The sequence below is a fragment of the Salmo salar genome, chromosome ssa10, assembly GCF_905237065.1.
Source record: "Salmo salar chromosome ssa10, Ssal_v3.1, whole genome shotgun sequence".
Lineage (NCBI taxonomy): Eukaryota > Metazoa > Chordata > Actinopteri > Salmoniformes > Salmonidae > Salmo > Salmo salar.
The window spans coordinates 44,100,584-44,127,352 of record NC_059451.1 but is presented as its reverse complement, the minus strand read 5'-3'; the positions used below and the strand labels follow the sequence as shown (position 1 = coordinate 44,127,352).

The following is a 26,769-nucleotide window of genomic DNA, read 5'->3' as shown; positions in this document are numbered from 1 at the left end:
GGGGTGGGGTAGGGTAGGGTAGCATAGGGTGGGGTGGGGTAGGGTGGGGTTGGGTAGGGTGGGGTGGGGTAGGGTTGGGTAGGGTAGGGTAGGGTGGGGTAGGGTGGGGTAGGGTTTGGTAGGGGCCAGTAGCAGCCAAGGTGCCAGGTTGCTAAGCTGGCACGTTTGCCATTCTGACCAACTGTAGGGGGGTTGTGTGTGTGTGTTCTGTGTGTGTGTGTGAGAGCTGGCTTTCAGTCACCATTAAACCCCCCTGGCCTCCTCCGAGCCCCCCCAGCCCCTCCTGGCATGCCAGTGTCAGTGCAGATGATTGGTGTGTATTCCTGTCTCTCTCTCCCAGAATAACTGTACGTTTGCCCAGCGACCTGCGAGGAAGCGGTGATATGTTCAAAAACAGAACTACACACATGTTGTACTACACACCTGTTGTACTACAAACCTTTTAGGCCGTAGACAAAACTTCCCAAACATCTCCTGCTCTGGGACATATCTTCCTTCACTCTCAGCTGGCTGTCCTGAATATCAATACTACTCAACATCTACCTTACTCTCCGGACTCGTCAAGCCAGTCTATTTATCCACTGGCCGGACTGTGTGAAGACCCTGGCTCTGTGAAGACCCTGGCTCTGTGAAGACAGTGGCTCTGTGAAGATCCTGACTAAGCAGTTGGTGAGTAGCAAACCGAGGCCTCAGAATGTGCTATGTCATACGATTGTTTTTATTTTATTTGACATTGTTTATCTGAGACGAAATAGCACCTGGTTTAGTAACTAAGCTAGTGACTGCTGGTTGGTTGATCCAGGGACAATATAGACTGGACAAAAATATAAACGCAATATGGAACAATTTCAACGATTTTACTGAGTTATAGTTCATGTAAGGAAATCAGTCAATCGAAAGAAATTCAGTAGATCCTAATCTATGGATTTCACATAACTGGGCAGGGGCACAGCCAGGGGCACAGCCAATCAGAATGAGTTTTTCCCCACGAAAAGGGCTTTATTACTTCCCCACAAAAAGGGCTTTATTACAGACAGAAATACTCCTCAGTTTCATCAGCTGTCTGGGTGGCTGGTCTCAGATGATCCCTCAGGTGAAGAAGTCGGATGTGGAGGTCCTGGGCTGGCATGGTTACACGTGGTCTGCGGTGTGAGGCTGGTTGGTCGTACTGCCATATTTGCTAAAACGACATTGGAGGTGGCTTATGGTAGAGAAATTAACAATACATTCTCTGGCAACAGGTCTGGTGGACATTCCTTCAGTCAGCATGCCAATTGCACGTTCCCTCAAAATCAAATCAAATCAAATCAAATTTATTTTTATATAGCCCTTCGTACATCAGCTGATATTCTCAAAGTGCTGTACAGAAACCCAGCCTAAAACCCCAAACAGCAAGCAAAGCATGTGAAAGAAGCACGGTGGCTAGGAAAAACTCCCTAGGAAAAACTCCCTAGAAAGGCCAAAAACCTAGGAAGAAACCTAGAGAGGAACCAGGCTATGAGGGGTGGCCAGTCCTCTTCTGGCTGTGCAGGGTGGATATTAAAACAGAACATGGTCAAAATGTTAAAATGTTAAAATGTTCATAAATGACCAGCATGGTCAAATAATAATAATCATAGTAGTTGTCGAGGGTGCAACAAGCACGTCCGGTGAACAGGTCAGGGTTCCATAGCCGCAGGCAGAACAGTTGAAACTGGAGCAGCAGCACGGCCAGGTGGACTGGGGACAGCAAGGAGTCATCATACCAGGTAGTCCTGAGGCATGGTCCTAGGGCTCAGGTCCTCCGAGAGAAAGACAGAAAGAGAGAAAGAGAGAATTAGAGAGAGCATATTTAAATACACACAGGACACCGGATAAGACAAGAGAAATACTCCAGATGTAACAGACTGACCCTAGCCCCCGACACATAAACTACTGCAGCATAAATACTGGAGGCTGAGACAGGAGGGATCAGAAGACACTGTGGCCCCATCCGATGATACCCCGGACAGGGCCAAACAGGCAGGATATAACCCCACCCACTTTGCCAAAGCACAGCCCCCACACCACTAGAGGGATGTCTCCAACCACCAACTTACCGTCCAAGACAAGGCCGAGTATAACCCACAACGATCTCCGCCATGGCACAACCCAAGGGGGGGGCGCCAACCCAGACAGGAAAACCACGTCAGTGACTCAACCCACTCAAGTGACGCACCCCTCCCATGGACGGCATGGAAGAACACCAGTAGGCCAGTGACTCAGCCTCTGTAAAAGGGTTAGAGGCAGAGAATCCCAGTGGAAAGAGGGGAACCGGCAAGGCAGAGACAGCAAGGGCGGTTCGTTGCTCCAGCCTTTCCGTTCACCTTCACACTCCTGGGCCAGACTATACTTAATCATAGGACCTACTGAAGAGATAAGTCTTCAGTAAAGACTTAAAGGTTGAGACTGAGTCTGCGTCTCTCACATTGGTAGGCAGACCATTCCATAAAAATGGAGCTCTATAGGAGAAAGCCCTACCTCCAGCCGTTTGCTTAGAAATTCTAGGGACAATTAGGAGGCCTGCGTCTTGTGACCGTAGCGTACGTGTAGGTATGTACGGCAGGACCAAATCGGAAAGATAGGTAGGAGCAAGCCCATGTAATGCTTTGTAGGTTAGCAGTAAAACCTTGAAATCAGCCCTTGCCTTAACAGGAAGCCAGTGTAGGGAGGCTAACACTGGAGTAATATGATCAAATTTTTTGGTTCTAGTCAGGATTCTAGCAGCCGTATTTAGCACTAACTGAAGTTTATTTAGTGCTTTATCCGGGTAGCCGGAAAGTAGAGCATTGCAGTAGTCCAGCCTAGAAGTAACAAAAGCATGGATTAATTTTTCTGCGTCATTTTTGGACAGAAAATTTCTGATTTTTGCAATGTTACGTAGATGGAAAAAAGCTGTCCTTGAAACAGTCTTGATATGTTCTTCAAAAGAGAGATCAGGGTCCAGAGTAACGCCGAGGTCCTTCACAGTTTTATTTGAGACGACTGTACAACCATCCAGATTAATTGTCAGATTCAACAGAAGATCTCTTTGTTTCTTGGGACCTAGAACAAGCATCTCTGTTTTGTCCGAGTTTAAAAGTAGAAAGTTTGCAGCCATCCACTTCTTTATGTCTGAAACACAGGCTTCTAGCGAGGGCAATTTTGGGGCTTCACCATGTTTCATTGAAATGTACAGCTGTGTGTCGTCTGCATAGCAGTGAAATTTAACATTATGTTTTCGAATGACATCCCCAAGAGGTAAAATATATAGTGAAAACAATAGTGGTCCTAAAACGGAACTAAAACTTAAACTAAAACTTGAGACATATGTGGCATTGTTTTCTGTGACAAAACTGCACATTTTAGAGTGGCCTTTTATTGTCCCCAACACAAGGTGCACCTGTGTAATAATCATGCTGTTTAATCAGCTTCTTGATGGATTATCTTGGCAAAGGAGAAACGCTCACTAACAGGGATGTAATCAAATTTGTGCACAAAATTCGAGAGAAATAAGCTTTTTGTGCATATGGAAAATGTTTCGGATCTTTCAGCTCATGAAACATGGGACCAACACTTTACATGTTGCGTTTATATTTTTGTTCTGTAAAAATAAGGACGATCCGCGAACTTGTACTGCTTGACGAAATTAGGACTTGTGACTCTTTCATTAGACCAGTAGAAACAGGGAGGGAAAACCTCTCCACTGATCCAGAAACAGAACAGCCGGGGTAAAGGTTGACAGTAAACAAGGGATAAAACACAGATTCATTAGTATGGCGGAACCATGAGACGGGCCAAATCAACCTGATACCTTGAAAGTGGTGGATAGGAAGAGAGAGAATATGGAGAGGAGCGAGAGAAGAAGTGGTGGAGAGGAAGAGAGAATATGGAGAGGAGAGAAAAGAAGTGGTGGAGAGGAAGAGAGAATACGGAGAGGAGAGAGAGAAGAAGTGGTGGAGAGGAAGAGAGAATACGGAGAGGAAAGAGAAGAAGTGGTGGAGAGGAAGAGCGAATACAGAGAGGAGAGAGAGAAGAAGTGGTGGAGAGGAAGAGAGAATACGGAGAGGAGAGAGAGAATAAGTGGCGCAAAGGAAGAGAGAGAATTCAGAGAGGAGAGAGAATAAGTGGTGGAGAGGAAGAGAGAGAATACAGAGGAGAGAGAGAATAAGTGGTGCAGAGGAAGAGATAGAATTCAGAGAGGAGAGAGAATAAGTGGTGAGAGGAAGAGAGAGAGAATACAGAGGAGAGAGAGAATAAGTGGTGCAGAGGAAGAGATAGAATTCAGAGAGGAGAGAGAATAAGTGGTGGAGAGGAAGAGAGAGAATACAGAGGAGAGAGAGAATAAGTGGTGCAGAGGAAGAGATAGAATTCAGAGAGGAGAGAGAATAAGTGGTGAGAGGAAGAGAGAGAATACAGAGGAGAGAGAGAATAAGTGGTGCAGAGGAAGAGATAGAATTCAGAGAGGAGAGAGAATAAGTGGTGAGAGGAAGAGAGAGAATACAGAGGAGAGAGAGAATAAGTGGTGCAGAGGAAGAGATAGAATACAGAGAAGAGAGAGAGAATGAGCAGATGAAAGAGAAGGAGGTATCAGTAGTGTAGAGAGAAAAACTGGCAGGTAGAGTGAAATAGAGAGTGAATCTGCTCCTTTGTTTTGACTTCAATGAATCAATAGGATGTCAACAAATCGATGTTGCTGCCTATGTTTGCAGTCATGGACCGGCTAAACTCAACTGACCTCTCCAACACTAGGGGGTACCGTCTAGGGCCAACACTGCAAACAAGTCCCCGGCAAGAGCTGTCTCAGTGGGCAGCTCAAATGGGCAGCTATGTCCCAATTATCTCTCCATCCTATTGTTCTCACTTGTTCATTGGTTTGAAAGGAAATGACTGGTATGAGAAATATGGTGGAAACCCCCACTAACACTTGCCTTTCAGATTTGTGGAAAGTAGTGAACGAGAGCAAACTTCAGGAGAAAGGAGATATACACACCCATAACCACTAGCAATTAGCACTGGAGCTCAATACTCATCACCACCAGCCCCCAGCCCAGGGACTCATCACTCATCACCACCAGCCCAGGGACTCATCACTCATAACCACCAGCCCAGGGACTCATCACTCATCAACACCAGCCCAGGGACTCATCACCACCAGCCCAGGGACTCATTACCACCAGCCCAGGGACTCATCACTCATTACCACCAGCCCCCAGCACAGGCACTCATCACTCATCACCACCAGCCCAGGGACTCATCACTCATCACCACTAGCACCCAGCACAGGGACTCAACACTCATCACCACCAGCCCCCAGCCCAGGTTCTCAAGACTCATCACCATGGCATTAGCAACTAATGACAACTAAGGACCGTTAATGAAGTCATGGTCTCGGCCTGTCCGTATGGTGTTGTTGTTACCGTGGCGGTCTGCCAGCCACCACTGTTGTTGTTTTTGTTGATGCTCCGCAGAACTGGCTGATCACAAATTACAGGAAGACTCATGGTCATTTATTCTAATGGTCAATTAGTTGAATACTGAATCATGCAATATCCTCTGTCTGTCTTTCTCCCTTCCCTCTCCACCACTCTCTCCCGCAATCCCCCTATCTGTCTCTCTGTCTGTCTGTCTTTCCCCCTTTCCTCTCCACCACTCTCTCCCCCAATCCCCCTATCTGTCTCTCTGTCTGTCTGTCTGTCTTTCCCCCCTTCCCTCTCCACCACTCTCTCCCTCAATCCCCCTATCCCTCCATCCATGTCTGTCTCTATCCATGTCTGTCTGTCTGTCTGTCTGTCTGTCTGTCTGTCTGTCTGTCTGTCTGTCTGTCTGTCTGTCTGTCTGTCTGTCTGTCTGTCTGTCTGTCTGTCTGTCTGTCTGTCTGTCTGTCTGTCTGTCTGTCTGTCTGTCTGTCTGTCTGTCTGTCTGTCTGTCTGTCATCAATATACACCACTACACCCTGCCCGTGCAGGTCCCTGAAAATCTTGTCTACAAAGGCTTGGAAGACTGATGGAGCATTCATCAACCTGTATGGCATGACGAGGTACTCATAATGCCCTGAGGTAGTACTGAACGCCGTCTTCCACTCTTCTCCCTCCCGGATACGCACCAGGTTGTAAGCGCTCACAGTGATCTGGTTTAGACCTCGATAGTCAATACACGGGTGCAGACCTCCCTCCTTCTTCTTCACAAAAAAGAAACTTGAGGAGGCGGGTGAAGTGGAGGACCAAATGTACCCCTGACGCAGGGATTCGTAGACATATGTTTCCATAGCCGCCGTCTCCGCCTGTGACGGGATACATGTGACTCCTGGGAAGTGCAGCGTCTACCAGGAGATTTATCGCACAATCCCTCCATCGATAAGGTGGTAATTGAGTCGCCTTCTTTTTGGAGAAGGCGAGAGCCAAATCAGCATGTTCAGTGGGAATGCGCACGGTGGAGACCTGGTCTGGACTTTCCACCGTAGTAGCACCAACGGAAACCCCTAAACACCTCCCCGAGTACTCCTGCGACCACCCCGTGAGATCCCTCCGTTGCCATGAAACAGTGGGGTCATGACAGGCTAACCAGGGTAGGCCTAGCACCACGGAAAACGCAGGAGAGTCAATGAGAAAGAGACTGATTCTCTCATTGTGACCCCCCTGCGTCACCATGCCAAGGGGAGCAGTGGCCTCCAAATCAACCCTGACCCCAATGGTCGACTGTCTAAGGCTAGAACTGGGAAGGGAACATCCACTGGAACAATGGGGATCCCTAAACTATGAGTGAATGCTCTGTCTATAAAATTCCCAGCCGCGCCGGAATCGACGAGCGCCTTATGCTGGGAATGCGGGGAAAACTCAGAAAAAGTAACATACAAAAACATTTGTGCAACAGAGGGCTCTGGGTGAGAATGGTGCCGGCTCACCTGGGGTGCCGCCAGAGTGCCCTGCCTGCTGCCTCGACCCCCAGAGGAACCAACCCGGCACCGACCAGCAGTGTGACCTCTGCGGCCACAGACGGTGCATGAGACAGAACTTCCTCCAGTTTTCCTGAGCGCAGCACCTCCCAGCTCTTTGGGCATCAGTGCGGTGGTGCTTGGGGACGGAACCGACAGACCCCGCAATGGACGTCCGCGAGTGGCCAGCAGGTTATCCAGCCGAATGGACTGGTCCACCAGCTGGTCGAAGGTGAGGGTGGTGTCCCTGCAGGCCAACTCCCGAGGGATGTTCTCGCGCAAACTGCAGCGATAGTGGTCAATCAGGCACCTGTTGTTCCATCCCGCGCCGGCGGCCAGGGTCCGAAAGTCCATCGCGAACTCCTGCGTGCTCCTCGTCCCCTGCCTCAGGTGGAATAGACGTTCACCCGCTGCTCTACCCTCGGGCGGGTGGTCAAAGAATGCCCGGAAGCGGCGGGTGAAATCCTCGAAGTGATCCAGCGCCGCATCTCCTTCTCCCCACACAGCATTGGCCCACTCCAGGGCTTTCCCCGAGAGGCACGAGACGAGGGCGGACACCTTCTCACGGCCTGAGGGAGCCGGGTGGACGGACGCCAGATATAAATCCAGCTGCAGTGGGAAACCCTGGCAGCGTGAGGCCGTCCCATCGTACTCCCTGGGAAGTGCGATACGAATCCCACTGGAACCAGATGTGGAGGGGGTGAGTAGTGGAGACCCCTGTTGTGCTGGTGGGGGCGCTGGAGTGACCCTCTGTCTCTCCCAGTGGTCCATCGTCTGGATGATGCGGTATATGGCGGCGCTGAGCTGGTGAATCAATGCCGTGTGCTCCTGGACACGCTCCTCGACTCCGCTACCATAGGTACCTGCTCCTGCTGACTCCATACTCGGGTGTGGAATTCTGTTAGGTATGGGTAACTGGCTGTAAGGGAGTCAGGCGTAGGAGAGCAGAATTTGGGTAGCAAACGGAGCCTTTTCTTTCAGCGAACAAAACACACGGCACTAAGAACACTAAACACAATACAGGTTGACGTACCCCAGCGCAACCAGTCTAACGTGCACATACACTAAACAAACAATTCCACACACAGATATGGGGGGAACAGAGGGTTAAATACACATCAAATAATGAGGGAATGTAAACCAGGTGTGTGGGAAAACAAGACAAAACAAATGGAACAATGAAAGGTGGATCGGCGATGGTTAGAAGACCGGTGACGTCGACCGCCGAACGCCGCCCGAACAAGGAGAGGAACTGACTTTGGCGGAAGTCGTGACAGTACCGAGTCCATGTACAGGGGGGTACGAGGTAATTGAGGTAGATATGTACATATATGTAACGGTAAAGTTAAATAAATCAAATAAAAATAAACAGTAACAGCAGCGTATGTGATGAGTCAAAAGAGATTTGCGCAAAAAGGGTCAATGCAGATATTCCGGGTAGCTAATGGTTAACTATTTAACTAACTATTTAGCAGTCTTATAGCTTTGGGTGGAAGCTGTTCAGGGTCCTGTTGGTTCCAGACATAGTGCATCGGTATTGCTTGTCGTGCCGTAGCAGAGAGAACAGTCTATAACTTGGGTGGCTGGAGTCTGACAATTTTTAAGGCCTTCCTCTGACACCGCCTGGTACAGAGGTCCTGGATGCCAGAGAGCTAGACCCCAGTGATGTACTGGGCCATATGCACTACCCTCTGTAGTGCCTTGTGGTCGGAACAGTTGCCATACCAAGTGGTGGTGATGCAGCCAGTCAAGATGCTCTCAATGGTGCACCTGTATAATTTTTTGAGGATCTGAGGGCCCATGTTGAATCTTTTCAGCCTCCTGAGGGGGAAGAGGTGTTGCCGTGCCCGCTTCATGACTGTGTTGATGTGTGTGGACCACGATAGTTCCTTAGTGATTTTAGGGACTGCAGCCAACACCTCAGCCAGAAAACCTGTACACCAAGGAAGCCCAACCAAAAGTGTATTTCTCTCTCCATCTCGCTCTCTCTCTCACTGGCATGACACTTGGCATAAGTGCTCAATTGCCAGCAATGTATTTGTGTTTTTGCCTAGCAGTTTCCAATCTTTATTGTGTAGGTAACCGATTTTGCCCTCATTGTCTGTTGTTCCCCCTTTCCCTGTGTTGTGTTCATTGTTCAAATCAAATTGTATTGGTCGCATACACATATTTAGCCGACGCTATTGCAGGTGTAGCTAAATGCTTGTGTTCCTAGCTCCAACAGTGCAGTAGTATCTAACAATTCACAACAATACATACAAATCTAAAAGTAAAATAATGGAATTAAGAAATATATAAATATTAGGACGAGCAATGTCAGAGTGGCATTGATTAGAATCCTAGATGGCGTAGCAGTCGGACATCTAGTCCTGTTGTGTCCCTTGTATATTTACATATTTTTCTTTGCATATCTTTTTAAAATATTTTCCTAAACCTCAGCTTCCAAATACTCTGCTGCAACCCGCCTCACCCAATGTGGCATGGATCTGTTTTTTTTTCTAAAGTATTTCTATTTACTTCGGATCTGGAATCCTTCAACAGAAGCTAGCCAGCTAACTACCTACCAGCTACAGTCAGCAAACCATTGCTAGCGGTCATCAGCTAACCTTTAACTCAGCTAACCTTTAACTCAATGCCTAGGTTTACCTCCAATGTACTCTCATCCTACATTACCTTTGTGTGTACACTATGCCTTGAATCTATGCTATCGTGCCCAGAAACCTGCTCCTTTTACTCTATGTTCCGAACGTGCTAGACGGCCAGTTCCTATAACCTTTAGCCGTACCCTTATCCTACTTCTCCTCTGGTAATGTGGAGGGTAAACCAGGTCCTGCAGTACCTACCTCCACTCCCACTCCCCAGGTGCTCTCATTTGTTGACTTCTGTAACTGTAAAAGCCTTGGTTTCATGCATGTTAAAATTAGAAGCCTACTCCCTAAGTTTGTTTTACTCACTGCTTTAGCACACTCTGCCAACCCGGATGTCTTAGCCGTGTCTGAATCCTGGCTTAGGAAAACCACCAAAAACTCTGAAATCTCCATCCCTAACTATAACATTTTCCGCCAAGATAGAACTGCCAAAGGGGGCGGTGTTGCAATCTACTGCAAAGATAGTCTGCAGAGTTCTGAATTCCTATCCAAGTCTGTACCCAAACAATTCGAGCTTCTACTTCTAAAATACTTCTTAAAAAGTCTCTCACTGTTGCCGCTTGCTATAGACCTCCCTCTGCCCCCAGCTGTGCCCTTGATACCATATGTGAATTGATTGCCCCACATCTATCTTCTGAGCTCGTGCTACTAGGTGACCTAAACTTGGACATGCTTAACACCCCGGCCATCCTACAATCTAAGCTTGATGCCCTCAATCTCACACAAATTATCAATGAACCTACCAGGTACAACCCCAAATCCGTAAACACGGGCACCCTCATAGATGTCATTCTAACTAACTCGCCCTCCAAATACACCTCTGCTGTTTTCAATCAAGACCTCAGTGATCACTGCCTCATTGTCTGCATCCGTAATGGGTCTGCGACCAAACGACCACCCCTCATCACTGTCAAATGCTCCCTAAAACACTTCTGCGAGCAGGCCTTTCTAATCGACCTGGCCGGGGTATCCTGGAATGACATTGACCTCATCCCGTCAGTAGATGATGCCTGGCATTTCTTTAAAAGTGCCTTCCTCACCATCTTAAATAAGCATGCCCCACTCAAAAAATGTTGAACTCGGAATAGATATAGTCCTTGGTTCACTCCAGACCTGTCTGCCCTTGACCAGCACAAAAACATCCTGTGGCGTTCTGCATTAGCATTGAATAGCCCCCGTGATATGCAACTTTTCAGGGAAGTTAGGAACAAATATACACAGGCAGTTAGAAAAGCTAAGGCTAGCTTTTTCAAACAGAAATTTGCATCCTGTAGTAATAACTCAAAAAAGTTCTGGGACACTGTAAAGTCCATGGAGAATAAGAGCACCTCCTCCCAGCTGCCCACTGCTCTGAGGCTAGGAAACACTGTTACCACCAATAAATCCACTATAATTGAGAATTTCAAATAGCATTTCACTACGGCTGGCCATGCTTTCCACCTGGCTTCCCCTACCTTGGTCAACTGCCCGGCACCCTCCACAGTAACCCGTCCAAGCCCCCACCATTTCCCCTTCACCCAAATCCAGATAGCTGATGTTCTGAAAGAGCTGCAAAATCTGGACCCATACAAATCAGCTGGGCTAGACAATCTGGACCCTCTCTTTCTAAAATTATCTGCCGAAATTGTTGCAACCGCTATTACTAGCCTGTTCAACCTCTCTTTCGTGTCGTCTGAGATTCCCAAAGATTGGAAAGCTGCCGCGGTCATCCCTCTCTTCAAAGGGGGTGACACTTTAGACCCAAACTGCTACAGACCTATAACTATCCTACCCTGTCTTTCTAAGGTCTTCGAAAGCCAAGTTAACTAACAGAGTACCGACCATTTCGAATCCCACCGTACCTTCTCCGCTATGCAATCTGGTTTCAGAGCTGGTCATGGGTGCACCTCAGCCACGCTCAAGGTCCTAAACGACATCATAACCGCCATCGATAAGAGACATTACTGTGCAGCCATATTCATCGTCCTGGCCAAGGCTTTCGACTCTGTCAATCACCACATTCTTATTGGCAGACTTGACAGCCTTGGTTTCTCAATTGATTGCCTCGGCTGGTTTACCAACTACTTCTCTGATAGAGTTCAGTGTGTCAAATCGGAGGGCCGGTTGTCCAGACCTCTGGCAGTCTCTATGGGTGTGCCACAGGGTTCAATTCTCAATGATGTTGCTCTTGCGGCTGGTGATTCTCTGATCCACCTCTACGCAGACAGCACCATTCGGTATACTTCTGGCCCCTCTTTGGACACTGTGTTAACTAACCTCCAGACGAGCTTCAATGCCATACAACTCTCCTTCCGTGGCCTCCAACTGCTCTTAAACGCAAGTAAAACTAAATGCATGCTATTCAACCGATCACCGCCCGCACCAGCTCGCCCGTCCACTATCACTACTCTGGACGGCTCTGACTTAGAATACGTGGACAACTACAAATACCTGGGTGTCTGGTTTGGCTGTAAACTCTCCTTCCAGACTCACATTAAGCATCCCAATTCCAAAATGAAATCTAGAATCGTCTTCCTATATTGCAACAAAGCATCCTTCACTCATGCTGCCAAACATACCCTCGTAAAACTGACCATACTACCGATCCTCGACTTCGGTGATGTCATCTATAAAATAGCCTCCAACACTCTACTCAACAAATTGGATGCAGTCTATCACAGTGTCATCCGTTTTGTCACCAAAGCCCCATACACTACCCACCACTGCGACCTGATGGTCCATGTGGGGGAAAATGTAGGGGAAATGGTTTAGCACAGCTTCCAGAAAAAGAGTTGCCTTCAAACTAGGGATTTCATGGCTAATTGAGTTAAGACAGTAATTATGCTCATAGATTATGCATATAATATATATATATATTATATATATATATATATATATATATATATATATATTATGCATGTATCTACTCAATAAACTGGATGTAGTCTATCACAGTGCCATCCGTTTTGTCACCAAAGCCCCATATACTACCCAACACTGCAACCTGTACGCTCTCGTTGGCTGGCCCTCGCTTCATACTCGTCGCCAAACCCACTGGCTCCAGATCATCTACAAGACCCTGCTAGGTAAAGTCCCCTCTTATCTCAGCTCACTGGTCACCATAGCAGCACCCACCCATAGCACGCGCTCCAGCAGGTATATCTCACTGGTCACCCCCAAAGCCAATTCCTCCTTTGGCCGTCTTTCGTTCCAGTTCTCTGCTGCCAATGACTGGAACGAACTGCAAAAATCTTTGAAGCTGGAGACTCATATCTCCCTCACTAGCTTTAAGCAAGAGCTGTCAGAACAGCTCACAGATCACTGTACCTGTACATAGCCCATCTGTAAACAGCCTATCTATCTACCTACCTCATCCCCATACTGTATTTATTTATTTATTTATCTTGCCCCTTTGCACCCCAGTATCTCTACTTGCACATTCATCTTCTGCACATCTACCATTCCAGTGTTTAATTGCTATATCTTAATTACTTCGCCACCATGGCCTATTTATTGCCTTAAATGACCTCATATGCACTCACAGTACATAGACTTTTTGTTTTCTTTTGTTCTACTGCATTATTGACTATGTTTTCTTTATTCCATGTGTAACTCTGTATTGTTGTATGTCTCGAATTGCTATGCTTTATCTTGGCAAGGTCGCAGTTGCAAAAGAGAACTTGTTCTCAACTAGCCTAGCTGGTTAAATAAAGGTGAAATTTAAAAAAATACAGTAGATTGCAGTATTTACATATGAAAATAGTAAAACAGTATGTAAACATTATTAAAGTGACCAGTGTTCCATTATTAAAGTGACCAGTGATTCCATGTCTATGTTCATAGTGCAGCAGCCTCTAAGGTGCAGGGTAGAGTAACCAGGTGGCAGCCGGCTAGTGATGGTTATTTAACAGTCTGATGGCCTTGAGATAGAATCTATCACCATCAGAAGGAGAGTCATGATGTGTCAAGCCATTTCTGCTGATTCTCTCACAGCTTTACTCTTGAGAGACAGATGGAGAGGGTCATAGTAAAACAACAATCAGATTATCATCTCTCACAGATACAATCTCTATTGATGCTTACTCATACAATCTCTCTCAAGGCTGTCAATTCAATGTCATTTCAAGTTAAGGGCTTTATTGGCATGGGAAACACATGTTTAATGCTCATTGGCACTTTACAGTGATAATAAAAGTACTCTGGCACATGCTGTGCCTGCAGACATCCCTTCTCAATGATCTGAATGTTCATTCAGTAAACAATGATTTTCAAAATGCAAACTATTAATTATAACATGAATGTTAGGCTAGTACCAACAAGGTAATAACATGTAAAAAATAATAATACATTTCAATGTTCTTCTGTGGCCTGAGGTGTTTCATTCATAAACCGCCACAGTTTAAATCAGAATATTTTTACTATCACCATCAATGTTTCAAGATGATGAAATGACTGTCTCTTTCATTCACAAAATCCCGAGATACATGAAATGTATTGGTCCTACCACTAGCAGTTAACCCACTGTTCCCCGTAGCCCTCCGCATCTCTCTGATTCAAAGGGGTTGGGTTAAATGCGAAAGTGTCACGGCTGTTTGAAGGATCGGACCAAAAGGCAGCGTGTTCGTAGTTCCACATATTTATTAAACGTGAAACTGAATGCAAAACACAAAATTACTTGAAACACAAAAACAACAAACCGTGACGCGGTGCGAAAACACACTACTCAAAAGATAATAACCCACAAAACCAGAAGAGAAAAACCCCTACTTAAATATGATCTCTAATCAGAGGCAACGAGGATCAGCTGCCTCCAATTAGAGATCAACCCAAACAATACCAACATAGAAATAGAAAAACTAGAACTTAAACATAGAAATAGAAAACATAGAACAACCACCCAAAACACCCCCTGTCACGCCCTGACCACTCTACTATAGAAAATAACAACTTACTATGGTCAGGACGTGACAGAAAGACACATTTCAGTTGAAGGCATTCAGTTGTACAACTGACTGGGTATCCCCCTTTCCCTTTCTTACCTCTGTGCCTTTTCTCTATATTTTCCTATATGCCCCCCCCCCTCTCTTTCTTACCAACCCCCCTCTCTTTCCTTATCACTTCCGCCAGCTTCTCTCTCTCAATTCAATTTCAATTTAAGGGGCTTTATTGGCATGGGAAACATATGTTTACATTGCCAAATCAAGTGAAATAGATAATAAACAAAAGTGAAATAAACAATACCAATTTAGCAGTAAACATTACACTCACAAAAGTTTCATTATGTCATATTATGTCTATATACAGTGTTGTAATGATGTGCAAATAGTTAAAGAACAAAAGGGAAAAATAAATAAACATAAATATATGTTGTATTTACAATGGTGTTCGTTCTTCACTGGTTGCCCTTTTCTTGTGGTAACAGGTCACAAATATTGCTGATGTGATGGCACACTGTGGTATTTTACCCAATAGATATGGGAGTTTATCAAAATGTTATTTGTTTTTAGAATTCTTTGTGGGTCTGTGTAATTGGAGGGAAATATGTGTCTCTAATATGGTCATACATTTGGCAGGAGGTTAGTAAGTGCAGTTCAATTTCCACCTCATTTTGTGGGTAGTGTGCCCATAGCCTGTCTTCTCTTGAGAGCCAGGTCTGCCTTCGGCGGCCTTTCTGTACATAGTCTGTACATAGTCAAAGATTTCCTTAATTTGGGGTCAGTCACAGTGTTCAGGTATTCTGCCACTGTGTACCCTCTGTTTAGGGCCAAATAGCGTTCTAGTTTGCTCTGTTTTTTTGTAAATTCTTTCCAATGTGTCTAGTAATTATCTTTCTGTTTCTCATGATTTGGTTGGGTCTAATTATGTTGCTGTCATGGGGCTCTGTGGTGTCTGTTTGTGTTTGTGAACAGAGCCCCAGGACCAGCTTGCTTATGGGACTCTTCTCCAGTCCAGGAGAAGATCATTTGCGGGTATTGTTCTAATTCTGCTCTGCATGCATTATTTGGTGTTCATTATTTAGTTATCTCTCTCTTTTCACTCTCTTTTCTAATCCCGCCCACCCCTCTCTCTCTCTCTCTCTCTCTCTCTCACCATTGAGAGCATCCTGACCGTTTGCATCGCCGCCTGCTATGGCAAATGCTTGGCATCTGACCGTAAGGCGCTTCAGAGGGTAGTGCGTATGGCCCAGTACATCACAGGGGCCAAGCTTCCTGCCATCCAGGACCTATATAATAGGCGGTGTCAGAGGAAAGCCCCCAAAATTGTCAGGGACTCCAGTCACCCCAGTCATAGACTGTTCTCTCTACTACCACATGGCAAGTGGTACCAGAGCACCAAGTCTAGGACCAAAAGGCTCCTTAACAGCTTCTACCCCCAAGCCATAAGACTGCTGATCAATTAATCAAATGGCCACCGGACCATTACATTGACCATTTGTTTTGTACACTGCTGCTACTCACTGTTTATTATCTATGCATAGTCACTTCACCCCTACCTACATGTACAAATTACCTCAACTAACCTGTATCCCCCGCACATTGACTCGGTACCGGTACCCCCGTATATAGCCTCGTTATTGTTATTTTATTGTGTTACTTTTTATAATTGTTTTACTTTTGTTTATTTGGTAAATATTTTCTTAACTCTTCTTGAACTGAACTGTTGGTTAAGGGCTTGTAAGTAAGCATTTCACGGTAAGGTCTACACTTGTTGTTTTGTGGCGCATGTAACAAATAAAATGTGATTTGATTTGATCTATTGCTTTCCCACAATGGACATTATGGAACGTGTCAACAAACATACTATTACCACTGGACTTTACTGTAACTGTATGTGGTAGCTTCTGTTTGAGTATTTCAGCTCTGAAAATGGCCGAATACTCAGAAAGGGCATGTTAGCTTTCCTGCCCAGGAGTGTTATTTTCCCTTCTGGGATGAATGGAAGACATGATACAGACTACATCAGTCAGTGGTCTTTATAATTCTCTACAAACCAAGCTATAATCTTATCCCCTCCCCTGCCTCTGTGGGTTTCAACGTCTTTCCTTTGTCTTTCACCGAGAAAGAGAAAACAATCCAATGTCAATGACAAAGAAACAATATTAGAGATCTTATTACTGTTTCCAAATGAGAGCGGTGTCATGGACACCAGTGATATTTTCTAAGTCCCCCAGTCATTACCTAAATGTGGTTTCTGGATGGTTACTCACTTGAGACAATGACACAGAGTGACGCACCAACTGGCTACTTCATCTCTCTCTCTCTTTCATTCAATTATTTCATATTTTGAGACTGAAAAGGAGTGGCGGTAGAGATGAGGAGGAATAGGATAAGTTATTGGTGTGTCTGTGCTTGTGTCTACTTGGTGTGGGTTTAGTGAGTTCACAGAGAGAGAGGCAAGGCAAGAAGGGCCTTCTATGCCATCAAAAGGAACATACAATTCGACATAACAATTAGGATCTGGCTAAAAATACTTGAATCAGTTTTTGAACCCATTACCCTTTATAGTTGTGAGGTCAGGGGTCCGCTTACCAACCAAGAATTCACAAAATGGGACAAACACCAAACTGAGACTCTGCATGCCGAATTCTGAAAAAATATCCTCTGTGTACAACGTAAAACACCAAATAATGCATGCAAAGCAGAATTAGGCTGATACCCGCTAATTATCAAAATCCAGAAAAGAGCCGTTAAATTCTACAACCACCTAAAAGGAAGCGATTCCCAAACATTCCATAAAAAAGCCATCAACTACAGAGAGATGAACCTGAAGAAGCTGTTCATTTTTGTTTATTTCACTTTTGTATATTATCTACTTCACTTGCTTTGGCAATGTTAACATATGTTTCCCATGCTAATACATTTACATTACATTTAAGTCATTTAGCAGACGCTCTTATCCAGAGCGACTTACAAATTGGTGGATTCACCTTATGATATCCAGTGGAACAACCACTTTACAATAGTGCATCTAAATCTGTTAGGGGGGGCGTTAGAAGGATTACTTTATCTTGTCCTAGGTATTCCATAAAGAGGTGGGGTTTCAGGTGTCTCCGGAAGGTGGTGATTGACTCCGCTGTCCTGGCGTCGTGAGGGAGCTAGTTCCACCATTGGGGTGCCAGAGCAGCGAACAGTTTTGACTGGGCTGAGCGGGAACTGTGCTTCCTCAGAGGTAGGGAGGAGAGCAGGCCAGAGGTGGATGAACGCAGTGCCCTTGTTTGGGTGTAGGGCCTGATCAGAGCCTGAAGGTACGGAGGTGCCGTTCCCCTCACAGCTCCGTAGGCAAGCACCATGGTCTTGTAGCGGATGCGAGCTTCAACAGGAAGCCAGTGGAGAGAGCGGAGGAGCGGGGTGACGTGAGAGAACTTGGGAAGGTTGAACACCAGACGGGCTGCGGCGTTCTGGATGAGTTGTAGGGGTTTAATGGCACAGGCAGGGAGCCCAGCCAACAGCGAGTTGCAGTAATCCAAACGGGAGATGACAAGTGCCTGGATTAGGACCTGCGCCGCTTCCTGTGTGAGGCAGGGTCGTACTCTGCGAATGTTGTAGAGCATGAACCTACAGGATCGGGTCACCGCCTTGATGTTAGTAGAGAACGACAGGGTGTTGTCCAGGGTCACGCCAAGGTTCTTAGCACTCTGGGAGGAGGACACAATGGAGTTGTCAACCGTGATGGCGAGATCATGGAACGGGCAGTCCTTCCCCGGGAGGAAGAGCAGCTCCGTCTTGCCGAGGTTCAGCTTGAGGTGGTGATCCGTCATCCACACTGATATGTCTGCCAGACATGCAGAGATGCGATTCGCCACCTGGTTATCAGAAGGGGGAAAGGAGAAGATTAATTGTGTGTCGTCTGCATAGCAATGATAGGAGAGACCATGTGAGGATATGACAGAGCCAAGTGACTTGGTGTATAGCGAGAATAGGAGAGGGCCTAGAACAGAGCCCTGGGGGACACCAGTGGTGAGAGCACGTGGTGCGGAGACAGATTCTCGCCATGCCACCTGGTAGGAGCGACCTGTCAGGTAGGACGCAATCCAAGCGTGGGCCGCGCCGGGAGATGCCCAACTCGGAGAGGGTGGAGAGGAGGATCTGATGGTTCACCGTATCAAAGGCAGCAGATAGGTCTAGGAGGATGAGAGCAGAGGAGAGAGAGTTAGCTTTAGCAGTGCGGAGAGCTTCCGTGACACAGAGAAGAGCAGTCTCAGTTGAATGACCAGTCTTGAAACCTGACTGATTTGGATCAAGAAGGTCATTCTGAGAGAGATAGCAGGAGAGCTGGCCAAGGACGGCACGTTCAAGAGTTTTGGAGAGAAAAGAAAGAAGGGATACTGGTCTGTAGTTGTTGACTTCGGAGGGATCGAGTGTAGGTTTTTTTCAGAAGGGGTGCAACTCTCGCTCTCTTGAAGACGGAAGGGACGTAGCCAGCGGTCAAGGATGAGTTGATGAGCGAGGTGAGGTAAGGGAGAAGGTCTCCGGAAATGGTCTGGAGAAGAGAGGAGGGGATAGGGTCAAGCGGGCAGGTTGTTGGGCGGCCGGCCGTCACAAGACGCGAGATTTCATCTGGAGAGAGAGGGGAGAAAGAGGTCAAAGCACAGGGTAGGGCAGTGTGAGCAGGACCAGCGGTGTCGTTTGACTTAACAAATGAGGATCGGATGTCGTCGACCTTCTTTTCAAAATGGTTGATGAAGTCATCCGCAGAGAGGGAGGGGGGGTGGGAGGATTCATGAGGGAGGAGAAGGTGGCAAAGAGCTTCCTAGGGTTAGAGGCAGATGCTTGGAATTTAGAGTGGTAGAAAGTGGCTTTAGCAGCAGAAACAGAAGAGGAAAATGTAGAGAGGAGGGAGTGAAAGGACGCCAGGTCCTCAGAGAGGCGAGTTTTCCTCCATTTCCGCTTGGCTGCCCGGAGCCCTGTTCTGGGAGCTCGCAATGAGTCGTAGAGCCACGGAGCAGGAGGGGAGGACCGAGCCGGCCTGGAGGATAGGGGACATAGGGAATCAAAGGATGCAGAAAGGGAGGAGAGGAGGGTTGAGGAGGCAGAATCAGGGGATAGGTTGGAGAAGGTTTGAGCAGAGGGAAGAGATGATAGGATGGAAGAGGAGAGAGTAGCGGGAGAGAGAGAGCGAAGGTTGGGACGGCGCAATACCATCCGAGTAGGGGCAGAGTGAGAAGTGTTGGATGAGAGCGAGAGGGAAAAGGATACAAGGTAGTGGTCGGAGACTTGGAGGGGAGTTGCAATGAGATTAGTGGACGAACAGCATCTAGTAAAGATGAGGTCAAGCGTATTGCCTGACTTGTGAGTAGGGGGGGAAGGTGAGAGGGTGAGGTCAAAAGAGGAGAAGAGTGGAAAGAAGGAGGCAGAGAGGAATGAGTCAAAGGTAGACGTGGGGAGGTTAAAGTCACCCAGAACTGTGAGAGGTGAGCCATCCTCAGGAAAGGAACTTATCAAGACGTCAAGCTCATTGATGAACTCTCCAAGGGAACCTGGAGGGCGATAAATGATAAGGATGTTAAGCTTGAAAGGGCTGGTAACTGTGACAGCATGGAATTCAAATGAGGAGATAGACAGATGGGTCAGGGGAGAAAGAGAGAATGTCCACTTGGGAGAGATGAGGATTCCAGTGCCACCACCCCGCTGGCCAGATGCTCTCGGGGTATGCGAGAACACGTGGGCAGACGAGGAGAGAGCAGTAGGAGTAGCAGTGTTATCTGTGGTAATCCATGTTTCCGTCAGTGCCAAGAAGTCGAGTTCCTAGAGGGTAGCATAGGCTGAGATGAACTCTGCCTTGTTGGCCGCAGACCGGCAGTTCCAGAGGCTGCCGGAGACCTGGAACTCCACGTGGGTCATGCGCGCTGGGACCACCAGGTTAGAGTGGCAGAGGCCACGCGGTGTGAAGCGTTTGTGTGGCCTGTGCAGAGGCGAGAGAACAGGGATAGACAGACACATAGTTGACAGGCTACAGAAGAGGCTACGCTAATGCAAAGGAGATTGGAATGACAAGTGGACTACACTTCTCGAATGTTCAGAAAGTTAAGCTTACGTTGCAAACATTTTATTGACTAAAATGACGAAGATGATACAGTACTGCTGGCTGGTGAAGTAGGCTAGCTAGCAGTGGCTGCGTTGTTGACTTTGTTTGAACGTGTAGCTGGCTAGGTAACCTCGATAGTTTCAGTACTACACCTTATCATGATACAAAAGCAATTATGTAGCTAGCTAACATAGCGCTAATCAAGACGTTCCTTTGTAATGTATTTAGTTTCTACAATTCTGCTCGTCGGTAATAGTTGGCTAGGTTTGGAAAAATGGCGTCGAAAATAGCTGGCTAGCTAACCTCGATAATTACTCTAAACTACACAATTATCAAACTATGACAAAGACAACTAACACTGCACTAGTCAAATCGTTCCGTTGTAATGTATTAGTTTTTACAGTGCTGCTAGTCAGTAAAGGTTGGCTAGCTAGCAGTGGGTTTGATGATGACTAGGTGTGTTGACTAAGTCTGGAGTCTGGACAACGGCGTCGCGTCACGGCTGGCTAGCTAACCTCGATAATTACTCTAAACTACACAATTATCTTAGATACAAAGACAGCAAAGACAGCTATGTAGCTAGCTAGCACTACACTAATCAAGTCGTTCCGTTGTAATGTAATAGTTTCTACAGTGCTGCTAGTCGGTAGAAGTTGGCTAGTTGGCTAGCTAGCAGTGTTGACTAAGTTAGGAGGACGAAAACAGCTGGCTAATAAAGCCCCTTATATTGAGAGAGAGAGAAAGAGAGATTGTATGAGTAAGCGTCCTGAGAGACTGTGATTGCTGTTTTATGACCCTGTCACGTCCTGACCAGTAAAGGGGCTGTTTGTTATTGTAGTTTGGTCAGGGCGTGGCAGGGGGTGTTTGTTTAGAGTGTTTCGGGGTTGTTTGGGTTATGTTCTATGTTAGTGTATTTCTATGTTATTTCTAGTTGGTCTATTTCTATGTGGTGTTTATTGGGTTGACCTTCAATTGGAGGCAGCTGCTTCTCGTTGCCTCTGATTGAAGGTCCTATTTATAGAGGTGTTTGTTCTATGGGGGTTTGTGGGTAGTTATTTCCTGGTTTAGTGTTTGTTGCACCTGACGGGACGGTTTGGAGTCGTTTGTTTTGTATACGTGTTTATTTTGTTTTTCCTTCTTCAAATAAAAAAGATGAGTATACATTTTCCCGCTGCGTTTTGGTCCACTCCTTACGACAATCGTGACAGACCCTCTCCATCTGTCTCTCAAGACATCTGTCTCTCAAGAGTAAAGCTACATCATCATGTGATGTGAGAGAATCAGCAGAAATGGGTTGACCCATCACGACTCTCCCTCTGATGGGGACAGATCCAGTCTGAGAGGCCTTTAGGCCCATTCAGGCCCAGGCAATTAAGTCAATCTTTTTTGAAAATCTGTTATAGTTTTCAAAAACAAAATAACAGACAAAACAATGAACATGACAGAGAAATAAAGTGGATAGAAAGGAGGAACAACAGACAATGAGAGCAAAATCGATTGCCTACACAGTAAAGATTGGAAACGGCTATGCAAAAAACACCAAACACATTACTGATGCCCTGATGCCGTGTCATGCAGTGCCTGTGCCATTGCCAACTCTTTGTGGCTTTCCACGTGAGGTGTAGGGCACTGCAAGCCCCGTGTGTGAGAACAAACCACGTCTTTGTGTCGTGGGTTTGACTTTATTACCCTTCTGTGCCAACTGACTCAACCCAGCACTAACGAGCTCCATTAAATCTATTGGTAACGGCTGTCTCTACTAATGTGACTGAGACTTAATACACATTGGGCTTGGTTTGCTACGTGTGTGTGTGTGTGTGTGTGTGTGTGTGTGTGTGTGTGTGTGTGTGTGTGTGTGTGTGTGTGTGTGTGTGTGTGTGTGTGTGTGTGTGTGTGTGTGTGTGTGTGTGTGTTTGTACAAAACATTAGGAACACCTGCTCTAAACATGACAAAGACTGACCAGGTGAAAGCTATGATCCCCTATTGATGTCACTTGTTAAATACACTTCAATCTGTGAAGATGAAGGGGAGGAGACAGATTAAAGAAGGATTTTTAAGCACTGAAACAATTGAAACATGGATTGTGCAGTGGTGTAAAGTTCTTCAGTAAAAATACTTTAAACTACTACTTAAGTCGTTTTTTGGGCTATCTGTACTTTACTTGACTATATTTTTTACAACTTTTAATTTTACTTCACTACATTCCTAAAGAAATGTATGTAATTTTTACTCCATTAATATTCCCTGACACCTAAAAGTACTCGTTACATTTTGAATGCTTATCAGGACAGACACTCAACAGAACATCCCTGGTCATCTCTACTGCCTCTGATCTGGCGGACTAAACACACATGCTTCATTTGGAAATGATGTCTGAGTGTTGGAGTGTGGCCCTGGCTGTCTGTAAATTAAATATTAGCAAGGTGTTCCTAAAGTTTTGTACACTGTGTGTGTGTGTGTGTGTGTGTGTGTGTGTGTGTGTGTGTGTGTGTGTGTGTGTGTGTGTGTGTGTGTGTGTGTGTGTGTGTGTGTGTGTGTGTGTGTGTGTGTGTGTGTGTGAGAGATTGTGTGTGTTGTTTGAGGCTGTCTTTCAGTGGATTTATGTAGGACAACGGCAATGTGACTAAGTTCAGGGCATGGTACTGGGTGGAGGCCGGCAAGTGATGGTTATTTAACAGTCTGATTGCCTTGAGATAGAAGCTGTTTTTCAGTCTCTCGGTCCCAGCTTTGATGCACCTGTACTGACCTCGCCTTCTGGATGATAGCGGGGTGAACAGGGCGTAGCTCGGGTGGTTGATGTCCTCGATGATCTTTTGGGCCTTCCTGTGGCATCGGGTGCTGTAGGTGTCCTGGAGGGCAAGCAGTGTGCCCCCAGTGACGCGTTGGGCAGACCGCCACTTCTTCTGGAGTACCCTGCGGTTGCGGGTGGTGCAGTTGCAGTACCAGGCCGTGATACAGCCCGACAGGATGCTCTCAATGGTGCATCTGTAAAAGTTATGTTGTATGTTATTTTGTTTAAAGGGCCCTCATACTCAATCTATCACCATCAGAGGGAGAGTCGTGATGTGTCAAGCCATTTCTGCTGATTCTCTCACAGCTTTACTCTTGAGAGACAGATGGAGAGGGTCATAAAACAACAATCAGATTATCATCTCTCACAGATAAAATCTCTATTGATGCTTACTCATACAATCTCTCTCTAGGCTGTCAATTCAATGCCAATTCAAGTTAAGGGCTTTATTGGCATGGGAAACACATGTTTAATGCTAAGACTCATTGGCACTTTACAGTGATAATAAAAGTACTCTGGCACATGCTGTGCCTGCAGACATCCCTTCTCAATGATCTGAATGTTCATTCAGTAAATAATGATTCACAAAATGCAAACTATTAATTATAATTATGACACGAATGTTAGGAGTGTAGATGACGCAAGATCAGATCTGGCATTGTCGGGACACACACACGCTGAGGCTTTCCTCACAGGGAGGGGAGAGAGAGGAGAGGGAGGGAAGAACATAAGAGGCCAAAGGGAATAGATCGAGAGCGAGAGATAGAGACAGATTGAGAGACGGAGTGGGAAAGAGAGACAGACAGACAGACAGACACAATCAAACAGAGAGAGAGAACGACAGACACAGAGCGGTAGAAGAGAAATATTGGAATCAATGTTAATTTTGTTTTCCTGAAATCAAATAAGTTATAAACAGCACCCCATTGGGCAGAGAGTGAGAACGTACTATTGGCTTCCTTAACATCCTCCCTTAGGCCTCTTCACTGCTCCCGACCGCATCACTCCCTCTGTCCCTCCCTCCCTTCCTCTCTCAATTCAACTTCAATGTAAGGGCTTTATTGGCATGCGAAACATGTTTACATTGTCATAGCAAGTGAAATAGATAATAAACCAAAGTGAAATAAACTATACAAAATGTACAGTAAATAATAAAAGTACTCTGGCACATGCTGTGCCTGCAGACATCCCTTCTCAATGATCTGAATGTTCATTCACTCACAAAGATCCAAAAGATGTCTATCTATATACAGTGTTGTATAGTGCAAAAGGGAAAATAAATAAACATAAATATGGGTTGTATTTACAATGGTGTTTGTTCTTCACTGGTTGCCCTTTTCTTGGGGCAACAGGTCACAAATCTTGCTGCTGTGATGGCACACTGGGGCATTTCACCCACTAGATATGGGAGTTTATCAAAATTTGATTTGTTTTCGAATTCTTTGTGGGTCTGTGTAATCTGAGGGAAATATGTGTCTCTAATATGGTCATACAATTGGCAGGAGGTTAGGAGGTGCAGCTCAGTTTCCACCTCATTTTCTGAGCAGTGTGCACACAGCCTGTCTTCTCAAGAGAGCCAGGTCTGCCTCTCTCAATCGCAAGGCTTTTAAAATGTTTTAATTTAACTATTCAAGTCAGTTAAGAACAAATTCTCATTTACAATGACAGCCTACACTGGCCAAACCCGGACAACGCTAGGCCAATTGTGTGCCGCCCTATGGGACTCCCGATCACATCCGGTTGTGATACAGCCTGGAATCAAACCAGGGTGTCTGTAGTGACACCCTAAGCACTGAGATGCAGTGCCTTAGACCGCTGCGCCACTCAGGAGCCCTACTCAGGAGGCTATGCTCACTGAGTCTGTACATAGTCAAAGATTTCCTTAATTTCAGTCACAGTGGTCAGGTATTCTGCCACTGTGCACTCTCTGTTTAGGGCCTAATGGCATTCTTGTTGCTCTGTTTTTTTTGTGTCAAAGTAATTATCTTTTTGTTTTCTCATGATTTTCTCTCTTTCTCTCTCTCTCTCTCTTTTTTTGTTCTGTTATAGCTTGAATTTAAAATTGATTAAATTGCGAATTTTTGTCACTGGCCTACACACAATACCCCATAATGTCAAAGTGGAATTATGTTTTTTGAATTTTTTACAAATGAATTAAAAATGAAAACCTGAAATCTCTTTAGTGAGTAAGTATATCACCCCTTTGTTATAGCAAGCCTAAATAAGTTCAGGAGTAAAAATGTGCTAAACAATTCACAGAATAAGTTGCATGGACTCACTCTGCGTGCAATAATAGTGATTAACGTGATTGTTTAATGATTACCTCATCTCTGTACCACACACATACAAATATCTGTAAGATCCTGTCATATGCGTCGAAAGGATTAGACCAAGGCGCAGCGGGTATAGTGCTCATCTTCCTTCTTTATTTAGAGAGAACACTCAAACAAAATAAACAAAATGACGAAAGAGTTCCGTAAGGCACACAGGCTATACAGAAAACAACCACCCACAAAACCCAAAGAAAAACAGGCTGCTTAAGTATGGCTTCCAATCAGAGACAACGAAAAACACCTGCCTCTGATTGGAAACCATACTCGGCCAAACATGGAAAATGAAACATAGAAATAGAAAACTAGAACCAAAATCCCCTAGAACCAAAACCCCCAAAACACACAAAACAAACACCCCCCTGCCACGCCCTGACCATACTACAATTACAAATGACCCCTTTACTGGTCAGGACGTGACAGATCCCTCAGTCGAGCAGTGAATTTCAAACACAGACTCAACCACAAAGACCAGGGAGAGTGTCCAATGCCTCGCAAAGAGGGGCACTTATTGGTAGATGGGTAAAAATAAAGAAAAACCGACATGGAATATCCCTTTGAGCATCGTAGCGTTATTAATTACACTTTGGATGGTGTATCAATGCACCCAGTCACTACAAAGATGTAGGTGTCCTTCCTAACCTAAGTTGCCAGAGAGGAAGGAAACCAATTAGGGATTTCAGCATGAGGCCAATGGTGACTTTAAAACAGTTACAGAGTTTAATGGCTGTGATGGAAGAACATTGTAGTTACTCCACAATACAAACCTAAATGACAGAGTGAAAATAAAGAAGCATACATCCTGTTTGCAATAAGGCACAAAAGTACAGCTGCAAAAAATGTGGCAAAGAAATTAACTTTATGTCCTGAATACAAAGCATGATGTTTGGGGCAAATCCAACACATTACTGAGTGCCACTCTTCATTTTGTCAAGCACGGTGGTGGCTGCATCATGTTATGAGTATGCTTGTCATCGCCATTGGACTAGGGAGTTTTTTAGGATTAAAAAAAACCCGGAATAGAGCTAAGCACAGGGAAAATCCTAGAGGATAACTTGGTTCAG

The 26,769-nt window shown here is 45.7% G+C and overlaps 1 protein-coding gene across 1 annotated transcript in view; it reads left to right on the top strand.

The window, feature by feature from the left end:
- The first annotated feature begins 391 nt into the window (after positions 1 to 391).
- The window catches only part of lepr (leptin receptor), a 115,905-nt gene continuing 89,527 nt past the window's right edge, over positions 392 to 26,769 (top strand). Inside the window, exon 1 of the mRNA XM_014123299.2 lies at positions 392 to 669. The gene's annotated coding sequence lies outside the window, so the exon portion shown is untranslated. The remainder of the gene's footprint in view (positions 670 to 26,769) is intronic.